This window comes from Panthera pardus, unplaced genomic scaffold (assembly GCF_024362965.1).
Source record: "Panthera pardus isolate Hobbes unplaced genomic scaffold, ASM2436296v1 HiC_scaffold_11, whole genome shotgun sequence".
In the NCBI taxonomy this organism is placed as follows: domain Eukaryota; kingdom Metazoa; phylum Chordata; class Mammalia; order Carnivora; family Felidae; genus Panthera; species Panthera pardus.
Genome location: NW_026526666.1, coordinates 27,290,862 through 27,302,202, shown reverse-complemented (window position 1 = coordinate 27,302,202; position 11,341 = coordinate 27,290,862). Strand labels below are relative to the sequence as shown.

At 43.4% G+C, this 11,341-nt stretch overlaps 1 long non-coding RNA gene and 1 other non-coding gene across 2 annotated transcripts; one reads left to right on the top strand and one right to left on the bottom strand.

Moving 5' to 3' along the window:
• Window positions 1-454: 454 nt before the first annotated feature.
• LOC128774168 (uncharacterized) lies at window positions 455-5,571 on the bottom strand. Its single transcript, XR_008418578.1, has 3 exons — window positions 5,376-5,571; window positions 1,753-1,874; window positions 455-931 (listed from the first exon to the last, which is right to left on the bottom strand). It is a non-coding gene; the product is annotated as an uncharacterized LOC128774168 (long non-coding RNA).
• A 750-nt stretch (window positions 5,572-6,321) lies between these two features.
• On the top strand, window positions 6,322-6,406 carry TRNAR-UCU (transfer RNA arginine (anticodon UCU)). The gene is given in 2 exon segments: window positions 6,322-6,358; window positions 6,371-6,406. It is a non-coding gene; the product is annotated as a tRNA-Arg (tRNA).
• The last annotated feature ends 4,935 nt before the right edge of the window (window positions 6,407-11,341 follow it).

The following is an 11,341-nucleotide window of genomic DNA, read 5'->3' as shown; positions in this document are numbered from 1 at the left end:
GAGCCTTCTTGAGATTCTCTCTCCCCCACTCTGCCCCTCTCCTGCTTGTGTGCTCTAAATAAATAAATAAATAAATAAATAAATAAATAAATAAATAATGTTTCTAATTAGAATAAGTACTCTGATGCCAAATAACAAGACTCCCATTGAGACAAAGGGTTGTTGGGGTCACTTGGGGGTCTATGACAGACATGCCATGGGGAAAGAGCTGAGACCCTAAAAGCTTGGACACCTCTGCCTGGAAGATTTCCTTCTCACTCATAAGACTTGTCCCTCAGTCTGACTCAGGAGAAAGGCAGCCTGGAGTGATTCTTCTGCCAATCTTGGAATGGACTCAACCCAGGTTCTGTTGGATGTCATTAACAACATACCTTTCCTTCCCCAATTCCCCACACAGTGGGAAGTAAAAGGGCATAATTTCCTCCGAGCTGATGTTTTGGGCCAATAAATCAGATTAGTCCTGAACTTTCTGATGTAGTTTTGAGATCTCCTTGAGAATTTAAATTAATGCTGATAGCAGAAGCCCAAGTGGACTAATGATAATCTGAATACCTAAATCCCAAACCAGTGCTTTTCAAACTTTAATGCAAATGAATCACCTGGCGGATCTTATTAAAATACAGATTATGGTTTCACCCACCCCAGCTCATCCTCTCCTTGCCCCACAAACTACCCCCACACATACCCCAAGCCACATATTGCATCCTGTGAGCCTTCTTTGCCCCCTTGGAAAAACACCACACTCCACCCGCCCTGAAGAAAAAAAAAATGCAGATTCTGATCAGCAGGTCTGGGGAAGGTCTGAGACCCTGCATTTCTGTCCATCTTACAGGCTCTGCTGATGCTCCTGGGCCATGGTCATCACTGTAGTAGGAATGGGCAGAAAGCATTTGTTCTCATACTTGGCTGCATATGAAAATCACCTGAGGAGCTAAAACAAAACAAAACAAAACAAAACAAAACAAAACAAAACAAAACACAACACAACTAGTGCGGAGCCCCGCATTTAGCCATGCTCAATGCGTAAAAGAACAAATGTGCTATCTGCAGGCGCAAAGCCTGACCAAACCCAGACTAGGGTCAGGCTTGGCCTTTGTCCAGCCATCTCGACAGCAGATGGTGACTGCCACCTGCAGGATGGTCCTACATCCTTCCTGAGCTCTGCTCTGCTTAGAAACCTGCTCAGCAACCCAGTCAACCCAGCCACAAGGTCCAGAGCTGGCGCTGCCTTCCTCAGAACATGAATACCTGCTTCTACCCCACTTTCCCTTTGTGAATAGACCCCTCTCCCCCGAACACCAGCCTACTTGTCTGAGATTTTCAACCAGCATTTCCCAAGCCCTTCCCTTTGAGGGCTCAATCATGTTCCATTTATCTTCAGCTGTGATTCTCGTCCTCTTGAGAATGGGCTGATGGCACAGAACCACGGAACTGACCCACACTTGACTTTGTCACTAGCACCCTGAACCCCAGTGACCTACTCTACCAGCACCAAGGCCAAATTAGCTGCAACCAAGGCCAAGTTAGCTTGACCCTTTTTCACACCATGCATTGGACTGCTCAGCCTCTACCATTTTCCCAGACTGGTCTTCTTCGTCACATCCCCCAGGCTGTATGCTAATCCCTGCCAGTATCCCTGAGCACAAATTGGCCGTAGGTTAGAGAATGTTTTCATATGTGGCCTTCCTCCCTAATTCCCTCTCTCTGGATGAAATCTCTCTCCCCTAAAGTCCCGTTCCGCCTGTACCTCACCTGGAGACCTCTTGAGCCAGCATCACAGTTGGTTGTGTATCTGTGTTCATTTCGATTAGGCTTATAAACCAGGCACGTGTCTTTTTTCTTTGGATCTCATGTAGACCCTCAATCATCACTTGCTGAAGAGATGAAGAAGCATAGGAAAACACCAAGTATGCATTTAATGAAATGCATACCCTTTGACCCTTGCCCCACACCCCCATTCAGCCTGCACGCCACCTCCTAAATCATTTTCTAAAGCCCAGTCATTCTAAAGCACACACCAAAAGAACCTAGTAGCTCCCCATTGCCTGTTGCATTACATCCACATTCCTCATCCTGAACCAGGCCTGCCCAGGCTGCTTTGTCACACTTGGCCTCAATCCTACCTGTCCAACCTAATCTCCCAACACATTTAACTCCTCACCCCCCATGGTACTTCTGTAAGGGCCTATTCGTCCCTCTTTTCTGTCCTAATGTCTGTATTTCTTCATCTTGGAAAATCTTATTGTCTTTTCCTTATTCCCATCTTGCCACCTATGTAGTTTGGTTATTGGTCTAGCTAATACTTCCGTGCTAAGATTTTTTAGGATGGAAAGGGCCATCATTTAAATGTTGAGGGATTTTGTCTGGCAAAAAGTTTTCGTTTTGGAAAACCATGCGGTTGCACAAGTAGAAATAAGAATCCACTCAAGGTTCTTTGAGACAGAACTGAGGAAATCATGAAGCTGAAGGTAAATGTTTCCGGCTTTCAGACTGAGAAGCTGGGTGTTCTGTTTGGTAACAGGCATGATGTCTACAGTCCAGTAGGAGCTGGGTCATGGGTTGTGACAAATTTAGCTGATGCTGTATCTGAACTCTGGTTTGTTCCTTTAGGCTGTGGCTTTTTTTTTTCTTAATTGAGAGTTTCTTGCTAATAATAACAGCAAACACTTGTTACACACTTACCATGTGCCAGGCCTGAGATAAACCCTTGCAAGGATTAATTTCTGCAATCCTCAAAACAACTTTGGGACTTTTTCAGATGAGGAAAGAAAGGCTCTGGGAAGTTGAGGATTATGTCTTTCAAATCAGAGTCAGAGCCAGAATGTGAACACCAGGAGTGTGACTTTACAGTCTGTGCTCCAAACCTCAGCATCTTTACTTTTTTAAAAAAATCTCATCCTTCTAAAACTTCTAATTGGGGTATGCTTATAATTAATATAGTAGTACATACTTATTATTTGGGAGTGGAAACTGAAAAACCTTACACTGGCAGGGGTGCCCATCACACTTTGCCATTTGTTTTCATATGCTGTACTGCATTATTTGCGTATTGCTTCATTGTCATTGGTCACATTTCTTCCAAGGAATTGGGAGTCTCCTTGGATTGTGTCTTAAACTTCCACTCTGTCTCCCACAGTAGACCCAGGTATATCCTCCCTAAACACTCCATGAACTGAGTTAAATCCATACTCCAATGACCTTCTCCCTCTGAAGCAAAGCAAAGCTAGCGAAAATACACAACACTATAGATTTCTAGGCCTTCTGGGGGAGGCTGGAGCTACTAGTAAGCACTGCAAATAGAACAACATAGTAACTTAAAAATAATTCTGCTGTACAAACATGAAAAGTGTGACTGCAGTCTCCCAGGGATGGATTTGAACTTTAAAACACCAAAATGAAGTTCTATTTAATTTAGGGCTTTGCTGTTCAGGAAACTCCAATTGGGTGTGATCAGCCTGAGTGGAGGTGGTTACAGTTCGTGCTTTGGCTCCCTCTGTCGGCAGGAAGGAAGAGGTAATTTTTTTTTTTACTTGGAGTAATTCTTGGCTCCGGTTTTATAATGGCTGCTGTTTACTGTATGTACTGTCTGAAAAAATTCATCTTTTAAAGTTAGGAAAGGCTTAAGACCTTAAAACCTACTGAATCTTTCTTCTCAGATGGAAACTAAATACACATTTTCATTCCCTTTACGTGCTAACATTACTGTCTCTGAAGCTAGATTCACTATAAAGCGCTTATTAATTGTCATAGAACACACACAGAGCTTGTTCCACTGTGGCTTTCCCAGTCTTCTAACTGTAGGGGGTAAAAAGTACAACCTCGATTGCTAGCAGAGTTTGTTACAAGCCTCATTTTCCCACACTGTCTGCTAACCCTGTATCTTGGTAGTGTTTTCCATGACAGGAGAAGGAGCTTTGATCTCAACTAGTAAAAGGAATCAAATATCCAAAATTCTTTGTTTGATTCATCAAGTGGAATAAGGAACACACACATCATCCTCTAGCATGCTGTCTCTTTCCCAATGTCCCCTACGCAGAACTTTTATATATGAGTCTGAATTGTTACTTATGTCAATGACTCATCATTTGAGAGTTGGCACCAACACCTCCAGACAAAATTCCTCTGCAAAGTTTCCACAGGAGCACTGAACACCTGTCTCTTCCTCTGCTCCTCCATGTTCAACTCCAAGAACCAGTGAAGACAGATGCCACAAGTGCCTGGTACATTGCAGAGTTCAGTAAAGATTTATGTAAATATGATTTAAAGTCATATTCTATTTTACAGGCTAATTTTGCACATGTAAGAATTCCTTGATGCTTGCAAAGACATATTTTATTTCATTAATCTTTATTAAAGAGGGCATAACAATGTTATACACAAAATGCTTGTTGTCAAGGAATGTTACTTATATTATGGTGGAATAAACAGGCCTGACAGCAATCAGGGTCCTGCCACTTACTGTTTGGAGAGACAGGCAACCATGGGCCCTCAGAATCCTTGCACACTAAGGATCCTTGCACTAAGATGCAAAAGCCTGCTCACTTGGGCCATTTCTCAGGGTTGTGCTTACAGTGAGCAAACTTGAGGGTGTCTCCCATAGGACAAAGAGCAGTCTTGCTTACTGCTTGCTATAAAATGGTGGGTTCCCCAAGTTTAGCATTTCTCTCCTGTAATGCAATCCATTTTGTGTGCAAGCATCCATCTGGGCCCATCTGCTTCATTCCTGTGAGAATTGGGGTTCGGAACCCAACACAAACATGTTGACACTGCGGCTACTGCTTTTGCTGTAAGTCTTTCATTTATGACCCAGTACTCTCGTGTGCTCTGTCAGCACCCATGAAGCTGTGGCAAGCTAATGTGTTAGCCTGCAAGGAGGGTAAAATCTCAGATTCTTCACAGTTCTTGATACTTACTAGCTGGGTGTCCCTACACAATTAATTTAACCTCTCTTAGTTGCAGTGTCCCTTCTTTCTGAAGGGGACAATAGTAGCTGCCTCATAGCACCGTTGAGGAGTTAACGGTGCTCTTTCCCTCTTTAGAACACTGAGAGACTACTCTGCTTTGATGCCTGATGATGCTAGGCAGGGACGAATGGCGTGAGGCATGGCGTGAGCTGTGGCTGCTGGTGGTTTGGTGCAATGGTGGGCCGAGGACAGACCTGAAGAGCGCGCACAGCTGCAGAGCCGAAATTTCTACGTGGGCGGGGCTCGGAAAGCCGCAAACTGATTGAAGAGGGAGGCCCTGGGGTTTTGTCTGCAGCGGTTGCATAGCAACCACGCAGTATTTACTTAGACTGTCTATTTCAAGTGGCTTCGGGGTCGCGCTGTTGGGGACTACTGGGGCACTGAGCCCCCCCCCCCCCCCCCATCACCCACCTGATTCGTGGCGACCACGCCATTCCGAGGAGCCACTGGCTTGGCCGCCTCCCGCCGCCCCGGGAACCCCGCGGCAGCGCTCGGGCGCGCGCCCTCCAGCCGCACGCACCCGCACACGCATGCTCCCGGCGCTCCCACGCGCGCAGCCACCTTCACGGCTGCCGCCCACGCAACCGCGTGGTCTTGGGGCGCGGACTGGGGGCGGCCCCCCGGCGCCCGCGGACACAGCTCCCGGCCCTCGGACAAGCTCTCAGAGGATGCCAGGCGCGGGGCGCGTCGCCCCCCTCAGTCCACCAGAGCCCGGATACCTCAGAAATTCGGCTCTGGGTCTGTGGGGAGCGAAATGCAACCCAAACCCCGTTTTACCGAACCCTGCGCAAATAAAACACGCACAAGCACGCACACAGACGTCGCCGCGGCCCTCCAGGGAAGAGCCAGGGACCCGGGAGGGGCCGCCGCTCGAGATCGGCGGCTAAAAGGTGCGACGTAAGTGCCCGGCGTTACCGGCCCGGCTTAACGGCGCAACGGCCGGCCTGGTTCCGTGTCGCCGGGGCCAGGGCGGGGCGGGAGCGGCCGCCGGAGAGACCCGGTAGGCGGGGGCGCTCGGGGCAGGAAGGGACCGGGGAGGAAGAGCGAGGGTGTGATTTGTCCTGAGCGGCCAGATACTGCGGCGCCCCGCGTAGGCCCAGGACCCGGCTCTGGCAGCCCTCGGACCGACCGGCTGGGGCCCGGCGGAGTCGCAGGGCTCGGCGACCTCGTGTGAGGCGGCCGCTGGGGAAGGACGGGCGCCTTCGGCTCACGTTTGGTGGCCGCTACCCAGGCTAGCAATACCGTGGTCTCGGCAAGACAGACGGATGGCTGGGGGGACGGCTTAGGGGGCGGTGGGAAGGGCGCGGGGCCGTCGCCTCTGGCTTAACACAGCAGATGCGCGAAAACTCCAACAGGTGGCTCCGTGGCGCAATGGATAGCGCATTGGACTTCTAGAGGCTGAAGGCATTCAAAGGTTCCGGGTTCGAGTCCCGGCGGAGTCGCAGTTTTTCCCGATTCCCCCCCGAAATTATTTTCTGACCCCATCGTTTCTCTCCCCGTTATTTTTTTTCCCTAAACGGTTGAATTTGCCTCTCCATCTCTGCCCTTTCTCCTTCTGCATTGGGCTTCTGCGGCCGTTCCACCTCTAGCCGCTCGCTCCAGTGCGCTCGCCCCCCGCCCCGCTTCCTCAGCTCTGTGGCTCAGGATTTGGGCCCAGCTGACAGCGGAACCTGATCCAGGACCTGGGAGGAACGGCTCCGGCCGGTGGCCCAAGCGAGGCCTCGCCATTTCGGCACAAAGTTGGCTTGGCCCGGGTCTCGGCTGTTCCGGAGGAGTGTCCCCCACGCTCCTGTGCTGACAACCCCCTAGCTCGGAGCGCGGCGGTGAGCACTAGGGAGGGCGCGGGAAGGATGAGAAAATGGGCCTACACCGTGACCTGCGCTGTGCAGGCTGACTGCCCTTCCAGTCCCGGAGGCTTCAAAATTGTCAGGTACCGGAATCCCCAGTAGGATCCTGTCAGAAATGCAGATTCCTGGGCGTCGTTGAGGGCCTCGAATGGAGTCGATTGGGGATGGGGCCCAGGAATCTGCATTTCTGGTAAGAACGCCCGCTCCTCAATCCCAGGATTCCAGTGCTAAGACGTCCCAGGTCCGTTCTGCCTGTCAGCTCCTCCAGGCAGGGATTGCTATCTTGCATCTCTTCTGACAACTCATAGGTTTGCATGTGATTAGGTTTCCACCTCACTAAATGAAAGTACATCAATGAATGGGCTTTTCAAAATTCACTGTAACAAATTTGATGCAAAAAATTAAAAATCCAAAATTGTCAAAAAAACATACAGAGAAAAGTAAGCGTTGTTGTTCCTATACCTTAGCCTTTCAATTCTCTTTATAAGCTTTATATAAGCTTACAAGCCTTTCAATTCTCTTTATAACCATTAGTGAAAATGGTTTCTTGGAAATATTTTCAAGTTTATTTTATGCACATGTCAATTTTTATATCTGTTGTCTCTGTTGATGTTGTTGATATACAATTGGTAGTATGCTACACTTGCTCTTTCACTTAATATAGGTAGACCCGCCTTGTTCCATTGTACATATGTATTGTAATGATTTAACAGTCTTCAGTAGTTGGAAATTCAGGTGTAAATATTTTCCTGTTACAATGCTTCAGTGAACATGCTTGTTCTTACATTGTTGTAGACAAGTGCAAGTATATCTATAGGATAGATTCCTAGGAAGTTGGATTGTTGGGTCAAGGGTTGGTTTGTTCATTCTTTGATAGATATTGCCAAATTGCTCTCCTAGAGATTGTACCCACTTTACTCTCACAGACCCATGTGTTATCAAACAGGTGAAAAATGGTTTCTAGTTGTAGTGTCAATTCATGTCTTTTATTACGAGGGAAAGCTGAGCGTTTTTTCATATGGGGAATGATTTGTATTTCTTTTTTGTTATTTATCTGTTCTTAGGTTTTGTTCATTTTTCTGTTGCATAGTTGGGTCATTTTCGTATTGGTTTGTAGTTCTTTACATATTCTGGAAACCAGTCCTTTGTTTATATGTGTTACAGTTATTCTTTCTCAATTGATTTGTCTTTTGATTTCCTATATAGTATTTTATTTTATTGCCTTACAGAAATTCATATATTTGGATTTATCAGTCTTTTCCTTTATGGCTTCTAGGTTTGGGGTTATACTGCACTCAGATTCTTAAATAATTTCATTATGTTTTATTTTAGTGCTTTATCTGGTTTTATTTTTATACTTAAATTTTAATTTCATCCAGAATATACTTTTGTATCAAGGGTAAGGTGGGAATTTCGTCCCAGAATCACTGGTAATGAACACCCTAACTCTTCTTTTCTATACTCATTTATTTGAAATGCCTATTTTATCATTTTCTAAATTTCCACTTGCATTGGGGTGCTTGGATTCTCTATTCTGTTCCATTGATCTGTCTTCATTCTGATTCACCAGAACTGTGCTGTTTTTATGTCTAATGGGGCCAATCCTTTCTCATAACATTTTTTGAAAATTTTTTCCTCAGCTATTCTTGAATTGTTTTTCCCACATAATGTTAATAACTAGCACTTATTTAGCATTTATTATATACCAGGTACTATTCTAAGTGCTTTATGCATTTTAAGGCATTTAATCCTCCTGACAACTCTACCAGGTAGATATTATCCCCTTTCATGGAAGGGGCATCTGAAACAGAGAGGTTAAGTAACTTGACCAGGAATACACAGCTAATAATAAGCAGTATGCCAGGATGGGAACCCAGGAAGCCTGGGTCTTTGGGTAAAACCGTAATTCTGCGTTGCCTTTTCACATGAGCTTTAGTTACAGCTAGTCTGGTTCTAATCTTGAGATATTTGTATTGGAGTCATGTTATATATAGATTAATATAGGGAGAATTGAACTGATTATGTTGAATCTTACTATTTAAGAGCAGAAAGGAGGGAAAAAAGAACACCTATGCCTTTCCATTTGTTCAGTTGCTTTTCAGGAGTATGTAAAAGTTTTCTATTATATATCTTGAATTATTTGTTAACTTTATTCCTACTTTATCCTTTTTGTTGGAGTCTTTTATTCCATTATGTTTTCTAAGTGATTATTGTTTGTATATAAGAAGGCTTTCGATATTTTAAATAATAAATTTATATGTAGCCATCTTAATTGAACTGTTTTACTATTTAAAATGGCTTTTCAGTTCCAAACCATGGGATACCACTTCACATCCACTAGGATGGCTGGAATAAAAAAGACAGACAATAACACACGTTGGCAAGGATGTGGAGAAGTGGGGATGTAAAATGGTGGTATCTTTTTGGAAAAAAGTTTGGCAGTGAGTCAAAAATTTGTACAGAGTTACTATAGAACCTATCAATCTCACTCCTAGAGAAGTGAAACCTGTGTTAACACAAAAATTTGTACGATTGTTCATAGCAGCATTATGCTTAATAGACAAAAAGTAGAAACAACCCAAATGTCCATCAAGTGATGAGTGGATAAACAAAATATGGTGTATCCATACAGTGGAATATTATTATCCAGCAATAAAAAGGAATGAAATAGTGATTCATGTTGCAACATCGATAAATCTTGAAAACATTCTGCCAAGTAAAAGAAACTAGTCATATAAGACCACATATTATATGATTGCATTTAAACAAAATATTCAAAATAGGCAAATCTATTGAGACAGGAAGTAAATTAGTTATTGCTAAGTGCTGGGGATAAGGGGACTATGAAGTGACTGCTAATGGGTATTTAATGGGATTTTTTGGGAGTGATAAAAATGTTTTGGAATGAGTGATGACAATTGCTCAACTCTGAATATACAAAATCCCAGCGAGCTACACATTTTAAAGGGGTGAACGTTATGGTATGTGAATTATATCTCACTTTTTTAAAAGGAAAAGTTTTTTCAGTTAACTACATTGTGGTTTTTGGAAATCTATCACCCACAAATAATTATAGTATTATCTTTCTGTTTTTTATGCCTCATTATTATTTCTCTTGTAATAGCATCTGCTAGTATCTCTTGAAAATGTTCATTTTTGTGATAATGGTGACAGTAGACTGAGTCGTCCTGTTTCCGATCATTACAGGAATGCTTCTCCACTAAGCATGATGCTAGCTTTTGGGGTTGGCGTGCACACACACACCTATTTAAGAGCACACACACACTTTATCACATTAAGAAACTATACCTAGTTGTCAGTAATCTGTGGAGATTTTTCTCCTTTGATCTATAATATTGTGCAGTATATTGAGAGATTTTCTAATATTCAACCCTTCTTGCATTCCTGAAGTGAATCCTACTTGGTTGTGATGTGTATTTATTTTGGTATTCTAGTATTTTGCAGTTTTTGCATATTTAGAAAGATTGACATTTGTTTATATACCATAAATGCAGCATTATTTAGAATGGCCCCAAACTGGAAATGACCTAGATGTCTATCAATAGTGAAGTGTTTGAAAACAAACAGAAGCAGTCTCCTAAATACACAGAATGAACTGGTGGTTGTTGGGGGTGGGAGGATGGGCGATAAATAGGTAAAGGATGTTAAGAGGTACCAACGTCAGCTATAAAATAAGTCACAGGGATGAAAAGTACAGCACAAGGAATATAGTCAATATTGTATTAACTTTGTATGGTGACAGATGGTAACTACACCTATTATGGTGAGTATTGCTTAATGTATGGAATTGTCAAATCACCATATTGTACACCTGAAACTAATCTATGCCAACTATACTTCAATTGAAAAATTTAAAAAACAATTTAACTGTTTGAAGCAAGTATGGTAGAGCCATATAATTGAATACAATCCAGACCTTTACAAAACGAGGAAGATTTATGTATACTATGGAAAAATATCCAAGATTATATGAAGAAAGCCAATATGAAAATGAGCATGTTTAATATGATTCTCTTGGGCTAAATAATGCTAATAATAATAGTAATAATGTGTATTACTGTGGTTGTATGTGCGTAGAAAATTTCTGGAATCATATGCAGTTAACAATGCTGGAACAGGAAGAACAGTGATATGGGGGGGGGGTGGGCCTTCTTTTTTTATATCTCATTGTAATGTTTGAATTTTTTCATATGAAGTCTATCTTATCCTTGTAATAAAAAAGTTAAGTTTTGAAAGGGTAAAGCAAAAGAAAAAACAACAAAAACAAAACCTAATGTTAATGATGAAGGGGGAAAAAAACATTTTGTCTGTTCCCTAGATCACTTTCATATAGGCAGCCTTGTGATATTACTTATCCATTAAAGATTTTCTGAACTTCATCCAACATTTATTGACTACTTACATTTTACTATATGCTGGATCTCAGGCATAAGTACACTGTTTAGGAGCTCCTCCTGTTAAGAGTGGAGAAACATGTAAACAAAGTATCTCTTTACAGTGATTCCAGCA